Source organism: Cardiocondyla obscurior, linkage group LG03 (genome assembly GCF_019399895.1).
Source record: "Cardiocondyla obscurior isolate alpha-2009 linkage group LG03, Cobs3.1, whole genome shotgun sequence".
NCBI lineage: Eukaryota > Metazoa > Arthropoda > Insecta > Hymenoptera > Formicidae > Cardiocondyla > Cardiocondyla obscurior.
In genome coordinates, this window is record NC_091866.1 from 10,320,163 (window position 1) to 10,335,861 (window position 15,699).

The window sequence follows — 15,699 nt, forward strand, 5'->3', positions numbered from 1 at the left end:
ACGACGCGAATTTCAAACCGTAAATATTTAATTTTCAACAATCAAGAATCGGTCTTGAATTATCGAGCCGACAAGTCTATTGAAACAGTGAGCAACGAAAGAAAAAAAAAAAAAAAATTTGTAAAAGTTTACGCCGCTTACTCTCTCTCTCCCTGTTGCCGAAAGCGCGCTGTTCGTTTATTATTCATTCATCTCTGATAAATTTAACTTAATAGCTCATAGATTCGACGTATTTATTCCCGGAGCCCACGGGGAATACTCGATATGAAATAGTGTTATTTGAACAGGAAATAAAGACGCTGCTTTCATGCGGCGCGGGTGAGTGATTTTTATAGAGTCGCGGACTTGTCTAATTTCGCAGAGCGATCAATTCACGTAAATTTTCTTTCCTTTATACCCCTGTAGGGCTCTGAATACGTATACGGTACAGATTTGATCATCGTTAATATTTAAAGCTCGCCCTCACAATTACCTTAACGGCACGTTAAGACGGTCTTTACTCGCATCTTTCTCTTTGTTCTTCCGCTTTTAAAAAGAAAGCCGCATATTCCCCGTGGTAATAGCGGGGATACGTATAAATGTTTCACGACGTCGCCCCCGGATGTCCCAGTCGCCGCGAAATTTGATTAACGAATCCCCTGAAATTTTCTCTAGCGGGAACATCGCTATATCCGAAGTTTCGTATGACGGTCCTACGGTGAATAATTAATAACGCCGTGGAGTTGCTAGTGTTTCGCGCGATTCTCTGACGGCTGCCCGCAACGAGATTCGTTCGTCGACTCGCAACGCATCTGCATATTTCGTTTGTTTCGCTCCACGGAGACCGTCAAAGGCGAGGGAGAGAGAAGAATCGAGAAAGAGAAAGAGAGAAAAAGAGAGAGAGAGAGAGAGAGAAAAAGAGAGAGAACACGCGTGTCGTTTCGCGTCGATTATAATTCCATCGATGTACGCACGAAAATAAAATTACGAGCCACGCGCGGCGCATTCCGAGGCGCGCGCTATCGATCGGGATACGTTGCAACTGCGGTGCTAATTGCAATTGACGATTAATAATTAACGGCCACGTCCATAATCCGCCGCGAAATAATGTATCGTTCGTCGCACTTTGTCGTGCGCGTGACGGCCGATGCGGCAAAAAAATGATATAGCGCGATATGACCGTTGCGTCATTTCGGAGATTCGTGCATATCATTAAAAACCAGTACCCGATATATTTATACATTTTTTTTTTTCCTTCTCTTTTTTCCTCCTTTTTTTTTTCCGAACGACCAACTTCTAACGTGACCAAGAATGTAAATCGCGCTTCACATAAATATTATTACATATTTATCGTTTACGGATGATATTTATCTTCTATATGTATAGACGCGTTTGTTGCGCTTGCCCGCTTTTATCGCTATACGTTTAATCGTTCGCGTTGTGTTGCGTAATGAAAATAGCCGAAATAAAATACCGATCGATTTTTCCGATTGCACATGCAAAAGCCGAAAGATTCTCTCTTACGACAATCGCCAATTGTCTCTCTCTCTCTCTCTCTTTCTCTCCCTCTCGGTCCGTGCGCCTCCGTGAAATGCGCCGGCGAAAGATGGAGATCGCGCGCGCATCCCGACCGATTCTTGCGTGGGCGTCGCGACGTCACGCAGCACGCCGGCTCGGGCGTATACGGATGGTGGCGGGCGGCTGCGAGACGCTTCGCGCCGCCGTCTCGCAGTAGGCGACGCGACCTCGGCCCGTCAGGATCGTGCGGTTGGTTTACGCGGAGGTAGCGGGAGATGACGCCGGTTTCCGCGCGCACGGCGGCCTCGGCTGCTTGAGAGAACGAGAAGACGGCGGGTTCGCAGCGCGCCACGTGTGCCACGCCACCGAGTGGTCCCGCGTGCCGCTTTTCCCTTAGTTTGGCTAATACGACCGGAAGTGCGCGAAAGATGACACAGTCCCGCGACGAGGAGAGACGCGCGTCGCACAATAGCAATCACCAGCGTGACGGCCCGAGTGCGGATTGATTGATACGCATAAGGAGAATGAATTAAGTGAGTGAAGTGACCGGAAGCGATTCCATTGAAATCGTCGCCGAGAAGTAGCGGTGCATCTCGATCCCTTCCCTACGTGGCAGGAGAGAAAGCGCAGAAAGGACGAGTGAGTGTGTCACGTAATACAAATCGATCTCGTGATAAACGTGCACTTCGCACAGTGACGTAACCGCCGAGCGTGAGGCTGCCCGACGCGCGATATTCGCGTGCATCGCACGGGACGGTCGGAATCTAAATGAGAAAAAGGAGGAAAGACGAAGGGAAGAGGAGAAAAACGGAGAGTTGACGCGAACGCGATTATATTCCAATCCTGCGGAAAGCGAGCCGAGTAGTTACGACCCGGTGGGAAGGCGCCGCGGGTTCGCCCCCGCCGCCCGTCTGACTCTGCCCGACCTTTTCTACTTTCGACTATCTCCCCGGACTACGCGCGGGGCATTCTTCCACGTTGATATACGCGAGCCTGCCATATATCTCGGTGGTTAGCGGCGGTTTTCAGGTCGTTAGTGGCGCGAATAGGACGGCGGGCAGAACGCGACAGTGGGTAGGGCGGAAAACGCGCGAGATTCCCCGGCGAAACTTTCCGGGAAGCAGTTTCACCCGCGAGTGGAGGACGGTACGGCAATCAGCCGCGACCTCGCTTCTTCTCCTTGCCCGCGGTTCGTGTCAACACGGCGATAAGTTAAATTCTCGAGGAGAGTTTAAGCTTCGCCCGTCACCTCGACGGAATTGCAGTCGCGCCGGCCTCGTTCAGCTCGATTAGGATTGTCGTAAACTAACGGCCGCCGATCCGTTTGAGTCGCGGGGGTTGTTTGCCGGAAAGCTTACCGACGCGACGCCGGGAGCTCTCGAGCGTGCCAGAGATTTGCATCTTCGAATGTAGGTCCGCGCTATTTTCGTATGCTCCGAATCTCCTTTAAAGTCGAATCTCTTTCCTCGCTTCCCGTCTTATTCTTTTTTTTTTTTCTTTTTTTTTATGCCGCACATTCGCTCAATAGCTTCCCTGGCAGCTGAAATCGCAAGTCATAGCCGGCTATTAGAACGTTCGTGTGATTTAAGAAAGATCGATTGGCGCGCAGTCTCCCGAGATCGTCTCGAGAGAAGAAACTGCAGGTCGCCGCCGTCGCCGTCGCCGTCACCGTCACCGTCGCCGTCGCACTGTTTGTAAACAGCATCGATCGACGGTTGCTCGGTTTAATCGGATCACCAGCTAATCCGACCGTCGGCGCTCGCTAAACGTTACTTCAATTTTTTAGCTTGCCGCTTAAATGCCGCCCCGCAAATCGTCCATCAATCGCGCGATTGCCCTTTTTTTTTTTTTTTTATCTCCCTTCCCACCCGCCGCGCCGACCGCAATTTATTTGCCCATCCGTTTATCCAGAGTTGTTTCACTTGGGCGGGCCCGAGTTCTTCTCACGCAATTTCGGTGCATTTCAGTCATCGAGCGTGCCTTCGAAATCTATATTGCGCAATAAATTTAGTTCTGAACAACGGCGCGTTTATCTCAAATCACGCACGTCGATGTTTATTAATTGTAAAAAAAAAAAAAGATAGTTGAATAATCTTAATAAACGATACATTTCTCCCGATTGTTTCGTTCAAAAATTTTATAAACTTTTTATATGCGATCAATTTTATCGTACTTTACTTGTGCTACGTAAGCACGAAACTCTAGAATCTTTGCACCATCACGGACGCGGGAGATCACGAGGCTAAGCTGGTCGACAGTTCGCTAAGAGTTTGGGCCATCGATCGTCGAAAGTTTCTCGCGAGATCGGCCGAAAATCAGAGAAGCTTTTAACCCTTTCGATCTATAGGAACGACGGTGCGAATATGCCGCAGGCCGATGTGCCGATCCACCGATGCGCCAAGAATGATCGAAGGACTTTGCGGAAGCAAGTTTCATCGTAACACGTCGCAATCGGTTCGCGGAGTGCGTTATCATCGGAAAATTTATAGTCGATGCAACGTTATTGAGATTAAGCGTCCAATGCGAAATAGATCTTAAGCAGAATTAAGCAAGTACATTTAACGAGAAAGTGCCTTTAAAAACAATCATAACTTTACAACATTATCCGTTTTTTTGTGTCATTTACCGGTTCGTATTTAAATCTATAAATATATAATAAAAGAATAGAGAACGAAATTAATTTTCGACAAAGTTCTAATTAAAAATTAATACTTCGAAAAAAAAGATTAATAGCCGCGGAATCCTCAGGACCACAACCACAATTCCGCTTTGAAATGGACCGTTTTTCCTCTGCGCGAACTTGTATTCGTAAACTTGATTTGATCCATCCGGCCGTCTCCCCTTCATCCTTCGGGTATCAAGGGTCGGGATTTCGCGGACACAAAGCCTCGAGCGCTCGCCGGACGGCAGCGGACACTTATCTCGCGGGGGACGATTTCCGGCGTGGATATTATACGTGTGAATTCTCCGCGGCGCGAATATTGTTCATCGATCCTGCCCGGTGCTAATTTGCCAAATTACTCCTCGCCCTCGAGAAAGGCGCGCTCGTTAGCAACTTGGGCGTAAATGGACGCGCTCCTGCGCGCTCATGGCGTACGCGTGTCACGGAAGACGACGCGATTAAATTAGGGCCATAACTCGTCGGGATTAATTTTCGCCGATGCAAACACGCCGCGGCGGCGGATTTTCACGAGAGAGAAAGCGCGGTCTGCCACGCGTTAATTTCTCTCACGGCCCGAGATTTTTACAAGGGACCGGCTAACTCTATTCCCAGTGGTGCGAGACGCAAAGAACGAAACGTTTCTTTCCGCGATTTTGACAAGTACACCTGCGGGTTGAGATACTGTGACCGCACGTGCCGCACATTTAGCTCTCTTTTTTTCTCTCTCTTTCTCTTTCTTTTCCTACATCGTCTTGCTTTTATAAATATATTTGATTACATTATTAAAAATATTAATTGGAGGTACGTTATAGAATCATTCACGTTTCTTGATTAGAGATTTCATACGCAACTAAAAGATCGTATTTTATACTTGCTATTATATCGTATTATTTTTAAAAGTTTCAGTAAACTCAGTGAACTCTGCTGAAAAGTATTTACATTTATCGAATTAATTTTTTCACTTTTGACTTGAAAGCATATACTATTTACGAATATTTTCCTACACACGCGGAATTTCGCGAAATCGCGGCTGTTTTGCGATTTGGCTGACGATACGGATTCAGAGCGCGGGCGTTTTAATTCCAAATGTACGGAGAAATTGTAACGCTTGAATAGATAAGTCAGCGCGCAGCGGACCATGAATGTCGACAAGAAAACAGCGAGATAATCAAGGATACAAAGGATTGTTAGGAAGCGCACGCCGCTAATGCATTTTCTGATGTTTCCGCTACAAAACTCTCGGCGGGCTTTGCGTGCGCTCAAGTAACTTTGTGATAATAATCTGTCGGATTCGTGAAGCTCCTGTAATAATGGCCGCTCGTTTCTCATTTTCCCGTCATCGAATCCGTTCTTATCGAGTTTTCACTGTCCGACGAATTCCCCTTTCGCGGGGTAGAGGAGGATGCTACCCCCAAATTATATCACTGCGCGCCTCGTTTATCTCATATACCTCAAGCATTTCTTTCCGCCGCCAGCTTTAATTTTCTTTGCGCGAGCTGTACGTAGGATGAAAAATAAGCGAAAGGACTTTCTCGACTGCCGGGAAGATATACGAAGCGCGGGATGTGATGTAGTACCGGACGTTATTGATTTATGCGCTTGTACAAAACGCATTACTGTTTTAGACAAAAAAAAAAAAATCCCACAAATTGTCACTGGCATATTTCTCTTTCGTTAGAGAAATAATTAGAAGATGAAGAAAACAATAAAAAAAAATAAAAAAAAACGGAAACAATTATTTGTTTGCGTAGAAAAATAATTATTGGTATTTTCATTGAATCGTGCGATTCTGTACGCGCCGAGCTTTCCGGCCTTTCCGACGTCTTAACGTATCTGGAATTTAAATAGAGAGTGCGAGATTCACCGACACCGAACGCCCGCTTTGTCTACTTTAATCTGCGTTAATCTGGCTTTGTGTACCACGATTCGCGTAAAAGCGGTATCAAGCGTGCAATCAAAAGCGTCGGGAGGACAAACGCGTTTTGCGAGAGGAAAGACGGAGGAGTTGCGGCGACGGATGACTGGAAATGTCTGGCGAATTTGTATGACTTGTTGTCTACCCGGCTAGGAGTTTTGAGTAATCGCCTTCGCTCTCCTTCGTATACCGTAGCTCCGAACCCTACGTTCGGTCGTCACTCTCGCGCGCGCAAGACCTACCCGGGGGCACTCTTTACTCTCCTATCAACGGCGCCCAACGTCGTCGTGGTCGACCGTTGTCCTAAGATTGTCCTCAGAATCGAGGCGTGCATGCAGGCACTCTCGGAATCTCGTTTGTACATTTATTTTACCCCCTTGTTCTTTCCCTCGCCTCCCATCTCTCTCTCTTTCTCTCTTTCACTCATTTTTTTCTCGCTCCTTTTCCCGACCCTTCGACTCGCTGTCGCAGTCGGAGTGGCACGGAACGGTGGGAAATAAATGGCCCCTAATGGATTTCTTAGACGTGCGCGCGGACGCGGACGCGGCGGAACTCAGGTGCAGTCAGGAGTGCCTCGGCTCTCGAAAGTACGGCGGAACTCTAAATTACAGGAATCGCTGCTTCTCATCTCGTCTCCTTCCCTAGCTATCTCGCGCTCTCTTTCGCTCCTCGCCCTTTTTCCCCTGTTCCTCCTCGACTGTTCGGCAGATCACAGCTGCGCGACCTTATCGATGCCGATGAAAACTTTTCACCGTCGTGCCACTATGGTCGTGTGCGAACTTTTCGCCTTCGCCAATAATCTCGGCGACATCGCGGTGACCTCGACCGCACACACACGGTCTCTCGCTTTTCTTCGCCTTCTCTCGCTCTGGCTCTTGGCTCCGCGCGCTCTCGCGTTCGCGGTGATTTTTCAACCTGTCCCGCGCGACTCGGCGAATTGCCGACCGGCACAAAGCGTAATTTTATTTGTCAGATTTATTCCGGGTCTTTTTCAACGTTTACCAGTCATCGTCCCGGAGAGGTAGCAGGTAGAAACGTCAGAACATGCGTCGTGTATCTTCACCGCATAAAGATAGACGTTTAATTTTGCGGGTTGCGTCACGCTCGCGTCTCGAATTTTATATGCGACTTTATATGCGCGTTTTGCATGACATTAATACGGGAAAGAGCGGACCGCATCAGCCGTCTTATATTTAGAGTCTTTACGACTTTACGAAATAAAAAGAAAAAACGGTAAAAGTCACGTCTCGAGGACGCTTTCCAACTCGGAAATTGTCAAGAAACCGTCGCGCCGGTTTTTATATCCATTATGACAACTTATTTTCGTCAATTTGAGACGAGCCGAGCACCGGCATAACTTGACTGTCGTAATGGCGCGGAAATAAAAGGTCTGGTTTGGCGGGGGTGTGATAAAACTGAAAATCGTAGGGATTTTCCTGGATAATCGCGCCCCGGAGCCCGTCCTTCTTTTTGCAGGCACGAAAAGTTTTCCTTCTTTGTCAATAATCTCGATGGATTTCGACCGACACCCGAGAATCTCTTATTTCCCCGCCATTGAAGCTTTCCTCCCGGTTAGCAGCCGCCTTTGGCGGAGCACGCGTCTCGCACTCGTACATACAAATTCGCTTGTAAATTTTATCTCTGTCCTTTTTCCATTTTGGCATTTTCCTCCGCGCAACGGCGTTCCGTTTACTCCATTTGAGCGGCGGAACGTTGGCGATGAATAATTCTTGGCGAAAACGTTATCGGTGCATCGCGTGAGATCGCGAAGGATAAATTACGAACGAGGCCGAATGGGCTATTTTAACACCGACTGATTAAACGAAACAGAACGCACGTGCGTTACGTTACCGTTTATCTAACGCCCACGCTAGTTACCAAAAATAATTATCGAACCCGTGCAATTAAAGAAAGATTTTTAACGTCGAGAATTACCTTCCGAGTCGATTGTAGAAGCGAGTTATTTTCAGCTTAATTCAGCCACTGATTGACGTTGAAAGTTATTACCCGTACTATAGGAAGAGCATATATTTGCTCATGCAAGATCTCCCCGTCGTAGACTCGATTTTCCTCTGTGCGAAATTCCGCGTTGCAAATAATTGCGAGGGCGTGGATGGTACACCAAGGTGCACGACTAAGAATCCTTCCCTGGAACACTATCACGCTCTCGCAATTGCTCTAATCCCTATACGGGGGCGATACATTTAATGACCGTTTCGTGGATTCTCCCGTTCGACGGAAGCCCCGGCGACGAGACGACGGAATTTCCGTCGTGCCGAGCGCTATAATTGAGAGAACCGGGCGCCACGGCGATGCTAATTCCGCGAGTTGCTAACAAAACAATTTAACGCGATTCATACATAAATCACCGCCGGTGAATAAAAGTTTTCCTCGCCACAGCCGGGCGGGAAGAGGGGGTGGGAGGGGGGGGAGAAGCTCACCACGGACGGACAGCGACAGACGAGCTTGAAAGGACCCGTCGCCGTCCTTCGATGTACTTCGCCGTCATTTTCGCTCGGCGGAGAAGTGAGAGTCGAAGCTTTCCCAGGCGCGCACAGCCGGTTTCCTTCAGCCCCTTGCTGACACTCTAAATCTCGTTTGGAAATCTCGCTTCTTCGATAATCCATTCCCGGGCGTTTGCCCCCCCCCTCTCCCTCCCCCGTCTTCTCCCGGGCCGCCGCTTCGGTCTGAATCGCGCGCTCCTTGCAGCGCGGCGTTTTCCTCCGGCTGCACAGGGAATAATAAATGCGTCTTAATGACGCAAAGCCGAGACCAATGAGACGCGTCGGTATAAGATATAAATCTCGGATATAGAGGAAATTGTTAGTTAAAATAGAACGGCGTTAAAATAGAACGCCGGCGAGCGTCGCGATGCATTCAGTGATCCATGAAGCTTTTCCTACATTACGGACGATTAGAGAATTGCTCGAACGACGGGGAAGCGCTCCTTCGAATTAAAGTTTAAAATTTATCGCTTTATTAAACTGTCTTCCGTTAAATTGGTATTGATTGGCGTTAAACTTCCACGTCCTCCCAGCGTCTCGAATAAATATATTTAATTCTCCGCACTGAAGAAAAGATAATTAAGGAAATTGCGAATGTTTGTTCGGTTTACTTAACGCAGATAACCCGTCCGTAAGACGAGCAAACTTCTTTTTTTCTTCTCTTTTTTTTCTTCGCCGTTAATTAAATCGTTTAAAAAGAGAGAAACAGACGGAAGTTTTGTACGTTGTACGAAGAGACAAATATGGGTATCGACAATTTAGAGATTTACCGCATATATGAGAAAGGTAACGCAACATTGTTGAATTGCATTTACGGTTTAGAAATTATTAAAATTATCACGACTCCTCTTAAGTAACGGCTGTTTTTCGCTCGAGAAAGACGGGGGGGAAGGCGCAGAAAAAGTGAAAAGAAACTATAGCCCGACGTATTCCCTGCTCCGGAAATATCCGGATCGCTGGACGTGCGTTAGTGCATTTGACAAGCCCAGTCCCCTGGTAGTCTTAGCGCTGTGAAAACTCGACCTTCGTTGGCGCCGTCACGAATGACGAAAGTTTCCGCCGCTACGTGACGAGTACGTCGCCCTTTTCCACCCCGCGCCGCTGTTGTCGCCGTCGTCATCCTCTCGCCTGCCAACGAACGACGTTGAAATAACGTAAAAAAAAAAAAAAAAAAGAAGCAGGAAAAACTGTAAACTGAAGTAACTCCCTGGAAGTCGTCCGATCGATCGCATTGTGTCTCTCACCGCATGATCGCCTCCCCCCTCAGGGGTACACTCGAAAGTTTCTTCGTCGAGGTTTCGCGATGGGGTAGTTTCTGATACAGCACCGTCATTTCCTCTCTCTCTCTCTCTCTCTCTTTCTTTCTGTTCCTCATTTTCCCTCGCCACTTGTTTCGGTTCTCTCGCCCCCCGACCCTCCCCCTTCAAGCGTCCACCTTCTCATCCCGCTACCATGGTTGCACTAATGTTATTCGGGCTGTGTTCTCGGCATAAAGTGTTACCCTCTTGGGTTCCTCGTTTCATCCTTGCCTCTCTCGTGGTTTTATATAATTTTTTTATTGGCCGTATGCTTCGCCGACCGAAACATGCGCCGGAAAATTCGTACGAGAATATTCGAGGATGTCGCTTTAATTTACATCCCTACTACAAGGTACGTACACGACGGACACGAGAGCGCCGGAATATAATATTACACTTGCGCCGGAAGAAATTCCAGGGTGACAACAGCGCGCGATGCCGGATTGCGAGAGGATTTTGCGCCGCGGGCGCGAAATGGAGGCTAATGAAACAAAAGGTAAAACCCACGTCGCCCGCGGATTGAATAACACACGTCCAACCGGAGTCCTTTCCCCCGCTGCGGTTCGATTGTCGGCCGCACCGCTCTATCAATGGTATCAATAGCGCTATTATTCGCTTGACCATTTCGGTTCCGCTACAGTGATCTCTGTCGTTTACCTCGCGCGGTCGCGTCGCGACGCTTCTTTGTGCGCGCCGCGGAGACTGCGAGGTGACATTTGCGAATTTTGTTTTCGCAACCCCGACCCTTCCGGGGCGTCCGGTCCCTTTCTTCCACCGTTATCGCCGCGCTCCTTCCTTTGTTCGACTGCCGCGGGGAAAACGTGGAAGCGAGAGACGGGTTTCATCGCGACACGATGATGAATGCCGCAATGTCCGCCTCGAGGCGAGGAAACAGCACGGCCTCGTATGCTAGTGTTCGCGTGCGTCTGGTATAGACCGCATGCCGGGATTGCCCAAAAGCACAGGGGGGGGGTTTACGAGATTTCACGTCTACGCCGTTTCTCCCTCTCGCGTTCCCGCGGCCGATGCTTTCGCGAACGCGCTGGATTTATTCGTGCTCCATTTCGCGCGATTTTCTTCCCGTAAATCCGCGTCCGCTTCGCCAACGCGACGGCTCGCGCCGTGCAACGCGCCGCGCCGCGCCGCGCCCGCCTTCCTTTCGGCGTGGCGGGCAAAAATTTGCATGCGTTTCAACGGGAAAGCGAGGCATGCCGCGACGGCAGCGGCGCTGGTAATTCGTCGGAAAAATCCGTCGCTCTCTCGCGAGAGCTTTGCAGCGTCGGTTAACGCCCCTCTCGCGTCCGCTTCTGCATATATTCTACAATGTGCGTTATCAAGTTATATCCTCGCTCCGTCTGTCGAAAGTAATGTCAGGGGAGCAAAGGAGCGATAATTCGAAAAATTTCCGCGCTAATATCGCCGCTTCTTTCCGCCCCCTTCGCGCGCAGGTCGTAAATCTTCCTATTATTCCTTTCCATCGATGGCGCGCTGAGGGATCTATCGTATCGTTCAAGATTAAAATGAAAAATAACGCGCCGTGCTCCGCGCGCGGATAACGCCGGGTAATGGGATATTTATACGAGCCGACGTTACGTATAATATTTCCCCGTCGCGTCGCGGGCGCGCGTCACTGTTTACCTGCGGATACCTGCTCCGTCGTCCATCCCGAGCGCTCCTTCGCTTTTGGAGCGCTATCTCACCCTCGCGCATCCCGCAGGCCTGGACCGAGACCGACGGGGAAAAAAAAACCGCGCGGCCGAGAACGAGCCAATAACGCTGCCGCTACGTTCTCGGTTAGTAACTTTCGCCCTGCAATATAATATACTCTTTCCTCTCTATCGCGTTCAGACGGCGCACGAGGGATTCTCCAGGCAATAACGGCCAGAAACAAAGCGTGTGGCGCATGCGATCTCTGTTTTTCCTCGGTACGAATTTCGATCTCGCTGATCCCGACCGTTGAAATTCAGAGCCCGCCGTGGTGAATCTATTAATTTCATTTTCTTCAGTTTTCCCCGCTTCAATGAGGCCGCGCCTCGTTCGTTTTGCGCCGCTTTAGCGAGGCGTAAATCTCGCGGCGAGGTTGACAGAGAAGAATGGGAGGCGACCTCTCTCACCCGGGCGCGCTCCAATTTTGGCGGTGTCCCGATGCCACGACGAACGCCGACGATTCTTTAAAACGATATGCCCCGGCGGGACGCGGAATTTACGATAACGCACGGAAGAATCGGGAGATCTAACGTTAAGCGACCCAGCCGGCGAAGGCACTTTATCGCGTCGCGCGCGCGAGTGATAATTTTTCCCGCGACGTCTTAATCCTCCTTCGGCGACGCAGACTCGTGACAGAACTCGTCGCGATTCTTATTTCCATGCCTTTGTCACGTTTCGACGTCAAAAGCGCACGATTTCATTCACGGCGCGAGTCGTAAAGTCGTTAAAATCCTTTTCTCCTGAGGAGGAGCGAGATACTTTTTGTTTGTACGTATACCGTTTATTGCAACGTTTTACTTACATAGAATGTCGCTTTCTCACGTTTCACGATCTTTGAGGGTTGAAAAGCTTGTTTGGTAAATTTGAAAAAAATGGAAGATGATTAATCATCATTATCTGTACATTATCGAACGGCAGAAATACAAACCGGGAGCGTATATCGTTCGCGATTTCGATGCCGCGGCGCCGCCTTCGGGTAAAAATACACGTGCAGACTTAATTGTTGCGCGTATTTATAAATCGCTTTCTTCGCTAGAGCTTCTTTGCTAAACAACGAGTGCATTAGCTCTCGACCTTATTCATGTGACCCCGGTATCCAGTTCGCGTCCCAGAAAAACATGTCGGCGCGGTACGGTCGCAATTTCCTTGAAATGCTTTTTCTTTTAATATTAAATATCGAGATGGGACGTGCACACCGAGTGCGTGTGTCGGCTGGTCTCGTGTTGAATTTGACGGGCGCGCGCGAGGGATGGAATGGCGATTTACAGTAAAGCAGCCGCGTTGCATTTCAATGGTCTCCCGGTCTGAGAGCGAAACTCAATTCGTGGCAAGGTGCGGCGCGAGTGAGCGGTGAGTTAGTGACGCCCGGGCCGATACACGGACACCGGGCAGAAATATCCGAAATGGTAATGACATTTAAATGTCATTCATAAACGTCAGCGCGCTGCCGGCGCGGGCGGCAGAAATTTTCATTTCGACCGGCAAAACGAGGCGCAGCTGCGGCCGAGTGGATTTTGTTAGCATCGCTAAAACGGGAATGCCTCCCCTCCCCCCCTGCGATGCGCGCCCCGGCCCGTGGCAGATACAAATCCTCAATCGGGGCGAGATCCTTTGAAGAACATTGAAATTTCATTACGGGGCGCGATTAACGCGGGATCGCTGCATTATTCGCGAGACATCTCCAACGCTCCGCAGTCGTCGATTGCGCCCGGGGAAATACGTTAATTTATTCGTTTCTTATAAGCCATGACTTAAATACGCGCGTTATTTCGTAAACCCCGATCGCGTGCTTCGGGAGCGAATTGTAGCGATCGCGGGGACGCGAGATTGTTATGGGAAAAAAAAATGTGGATCACGTATGGCTCGTATTAATGACGTATCATCGCGCCGGGGACGTAATTATTACTGCCCCGACCAAACGCGAAGAGCGCGGGCCCTCGAGGGTGCCGCGAATGTATAATGCATCTAACCAGGGATGCATCCGTCGCCCCGGCTGTCGAGGGAGCTGAATACTTAACTACACGGGCGCATTTGAATACTTAACTGACACGTTCGAGAGGTGCGACGTGAAAAAGCGAACGGCGTCGTAAACGTCGCCCGGCATAACGGACGGCACGAATGCTCATTACGATTTTATCCCACCGAGTGCGGGCCGCGATTTCCGGATTCCCCGCGTCCGTCCACGACGTGTCTTGGCTGCGTATAGATACGAAGAAGAGCCAAGCTTTAGGTATGCATGCCCTCTTGCGCTATTGACGAATAATTCAGCCTCCGCGTCTCCTATTTGTCCGTCTGTGTTTCCCGACTCCTTCTGCGACTTCTCTCACCTCGGATCGCGATTGTCTCATACATTATCAATGTATTATCGATCTTAATCATCGATTTGTCAATTTATCTTCGTTTTGTGGAATTAAATTTAAAAAAAAACGTATATTTTTTTGTGATAATTAATGAAGTGGGAAGATAGTTATCACCCTGCGTAAGTTTGCGGAGGATCTAATTGCTTAACTATCGTGAACTTTGTAGTACGTATTTTTTGGTTTCTTTCTTTATAAGTGCGAATTTTTTCTATAAATTATGGACTTGGTACATCACATAAATTCTATTCTGTATCGCATAATAAAACACCAAATTGCGTCGATAAATAATGGGATATAATGAACCGGATTTTACGAGCGATCTGTATACATTCTCGTACATATAATAAATTGGCAGGATTATTGCGCATACTTTACGATTAAATATGATTAATTCTAATCTATCTTACTTTTATTCTATTTTGTAACAGCACGTCTATGAGGCGCATTAATATTAATTAAGAATTAATAATTATGAATTATTTTCGCTCGATGCGCGCTGTGTAGCGTCGAAATTATAATTGCAGTATCGTGGACTGTAATTTTTCAAATGTGAATGGAAGGTACAAATTATAGTAGTGCCTGAAAGAATTAATATTTCAACGGATAGTTGCACGCGTCAAAATAATCTCGAAGGAGATAAAGTATTAAATAATAAATAACCCGCCTCTGCATTGCTTCATCGATATTTGACGCCGTCTCGCTAAAGTCTCTTTTTCTTTTTCTTACTTCTCTGTCTGATGTTCTCTTTAGTTGGCCCTTTACAACACCGATATGACGTTCACTCGCGAAAATACTGATTAATCACCGGCACGCGTCACAATAAAGAATTGAACGATCGCGTGACACTTGGTACGGTATTCCCGACGTTGATTACGATGCACGATATGTTCTTTATTATATTGCGACAGGCAAATTAAGGTATCCTTGTATCACGAAGGTGTTCGTTTATCGCACGTCAGTTTGGCGTTTATTAAATTTATTATTTTAATAACAATTAGGAATTAGTATTATTATTTTATATTACTATTTTTACAGAGAAGACTTCTTTTAACGAGGGTTTTTACGCTCGGATTTTTTCAGAGTCGACGCTTTTATTTGATATCCATATTTTTTTATAGAAGATTTTCTTTTTTTTATACGGTAATAAATTTTATACGGTAATAAATTACTTTGAGCGGTAGATAAATTATACGAAGTGCTCGATCGTTATAATATTCAGGCTTAACCGAGTCGTTAATCGCAAATGTTAATTATCTAATGATAAATGTAATAGTTGAGAGTACTCGGGAGAAATAGAGAATAATCGTGTTTCGGGAGATAACACACGGAGCGGCTATTTTACTCCGCTACCTGTCCGCTCTAGTCTCGAGGCACGAGTGATAGCAGTGGTGACCTTGCGTAAACACACCACGCTGTACGTAACCGAAACAAACTCCAAGACCGTGCATCAGCTAAATTCCCCGGAACGTCTAAAGCGTAAGTAACTACACCGACAGAATATTCTGTCCCTCGTGTTTCAGACCAATTACTAACGGGCGATCGACTTTTCGCACGCACTTTTGCCAACGAACCAATTTCGTTTCCGGCGACTCGCGCGTTATTCTCGTTTACAATTAAAATATTTAAGATACATTATTTTACATTAGTTCAAGACTCTATGGTTCATCTTTCACGAAAATATATTGAAAAAAGTTAATTATGTCCCTCTTGTGTTAGGTATTAAAAAAAAAAAAAAACAAAGGAAAAAAAATTATGA

General features: G+C 47.7%; 1 protein-coding gene across 3 annotated transcripts in view; it reads left to right on the top strand.

Annotated features, from left to right (window-relative positions):
* Positions 1-1,729: 1,729 nt before the first annotated feature.
* Positions 1,730-15,699, top strand: part of LOC139113585 (growth factor receptor-bound protein 14) — a 232,492-nt gene continuing 218,522 nt past the window's right edge. For 2 of the 3 annotated variants that reach the window (XM_070674816.1, XM_070674817.1), the window contains exon 1: positions 1,731-2,136. The gene's annotated coding sequence lies outside the window, so the exon portion shown is untranslated. Of the gene's footprint in view, positions 2,137-15,699 lie in introns of all 3 variants that reach the window. The other variant, XM_070674820.1, reaches the window with a different exon arrangement.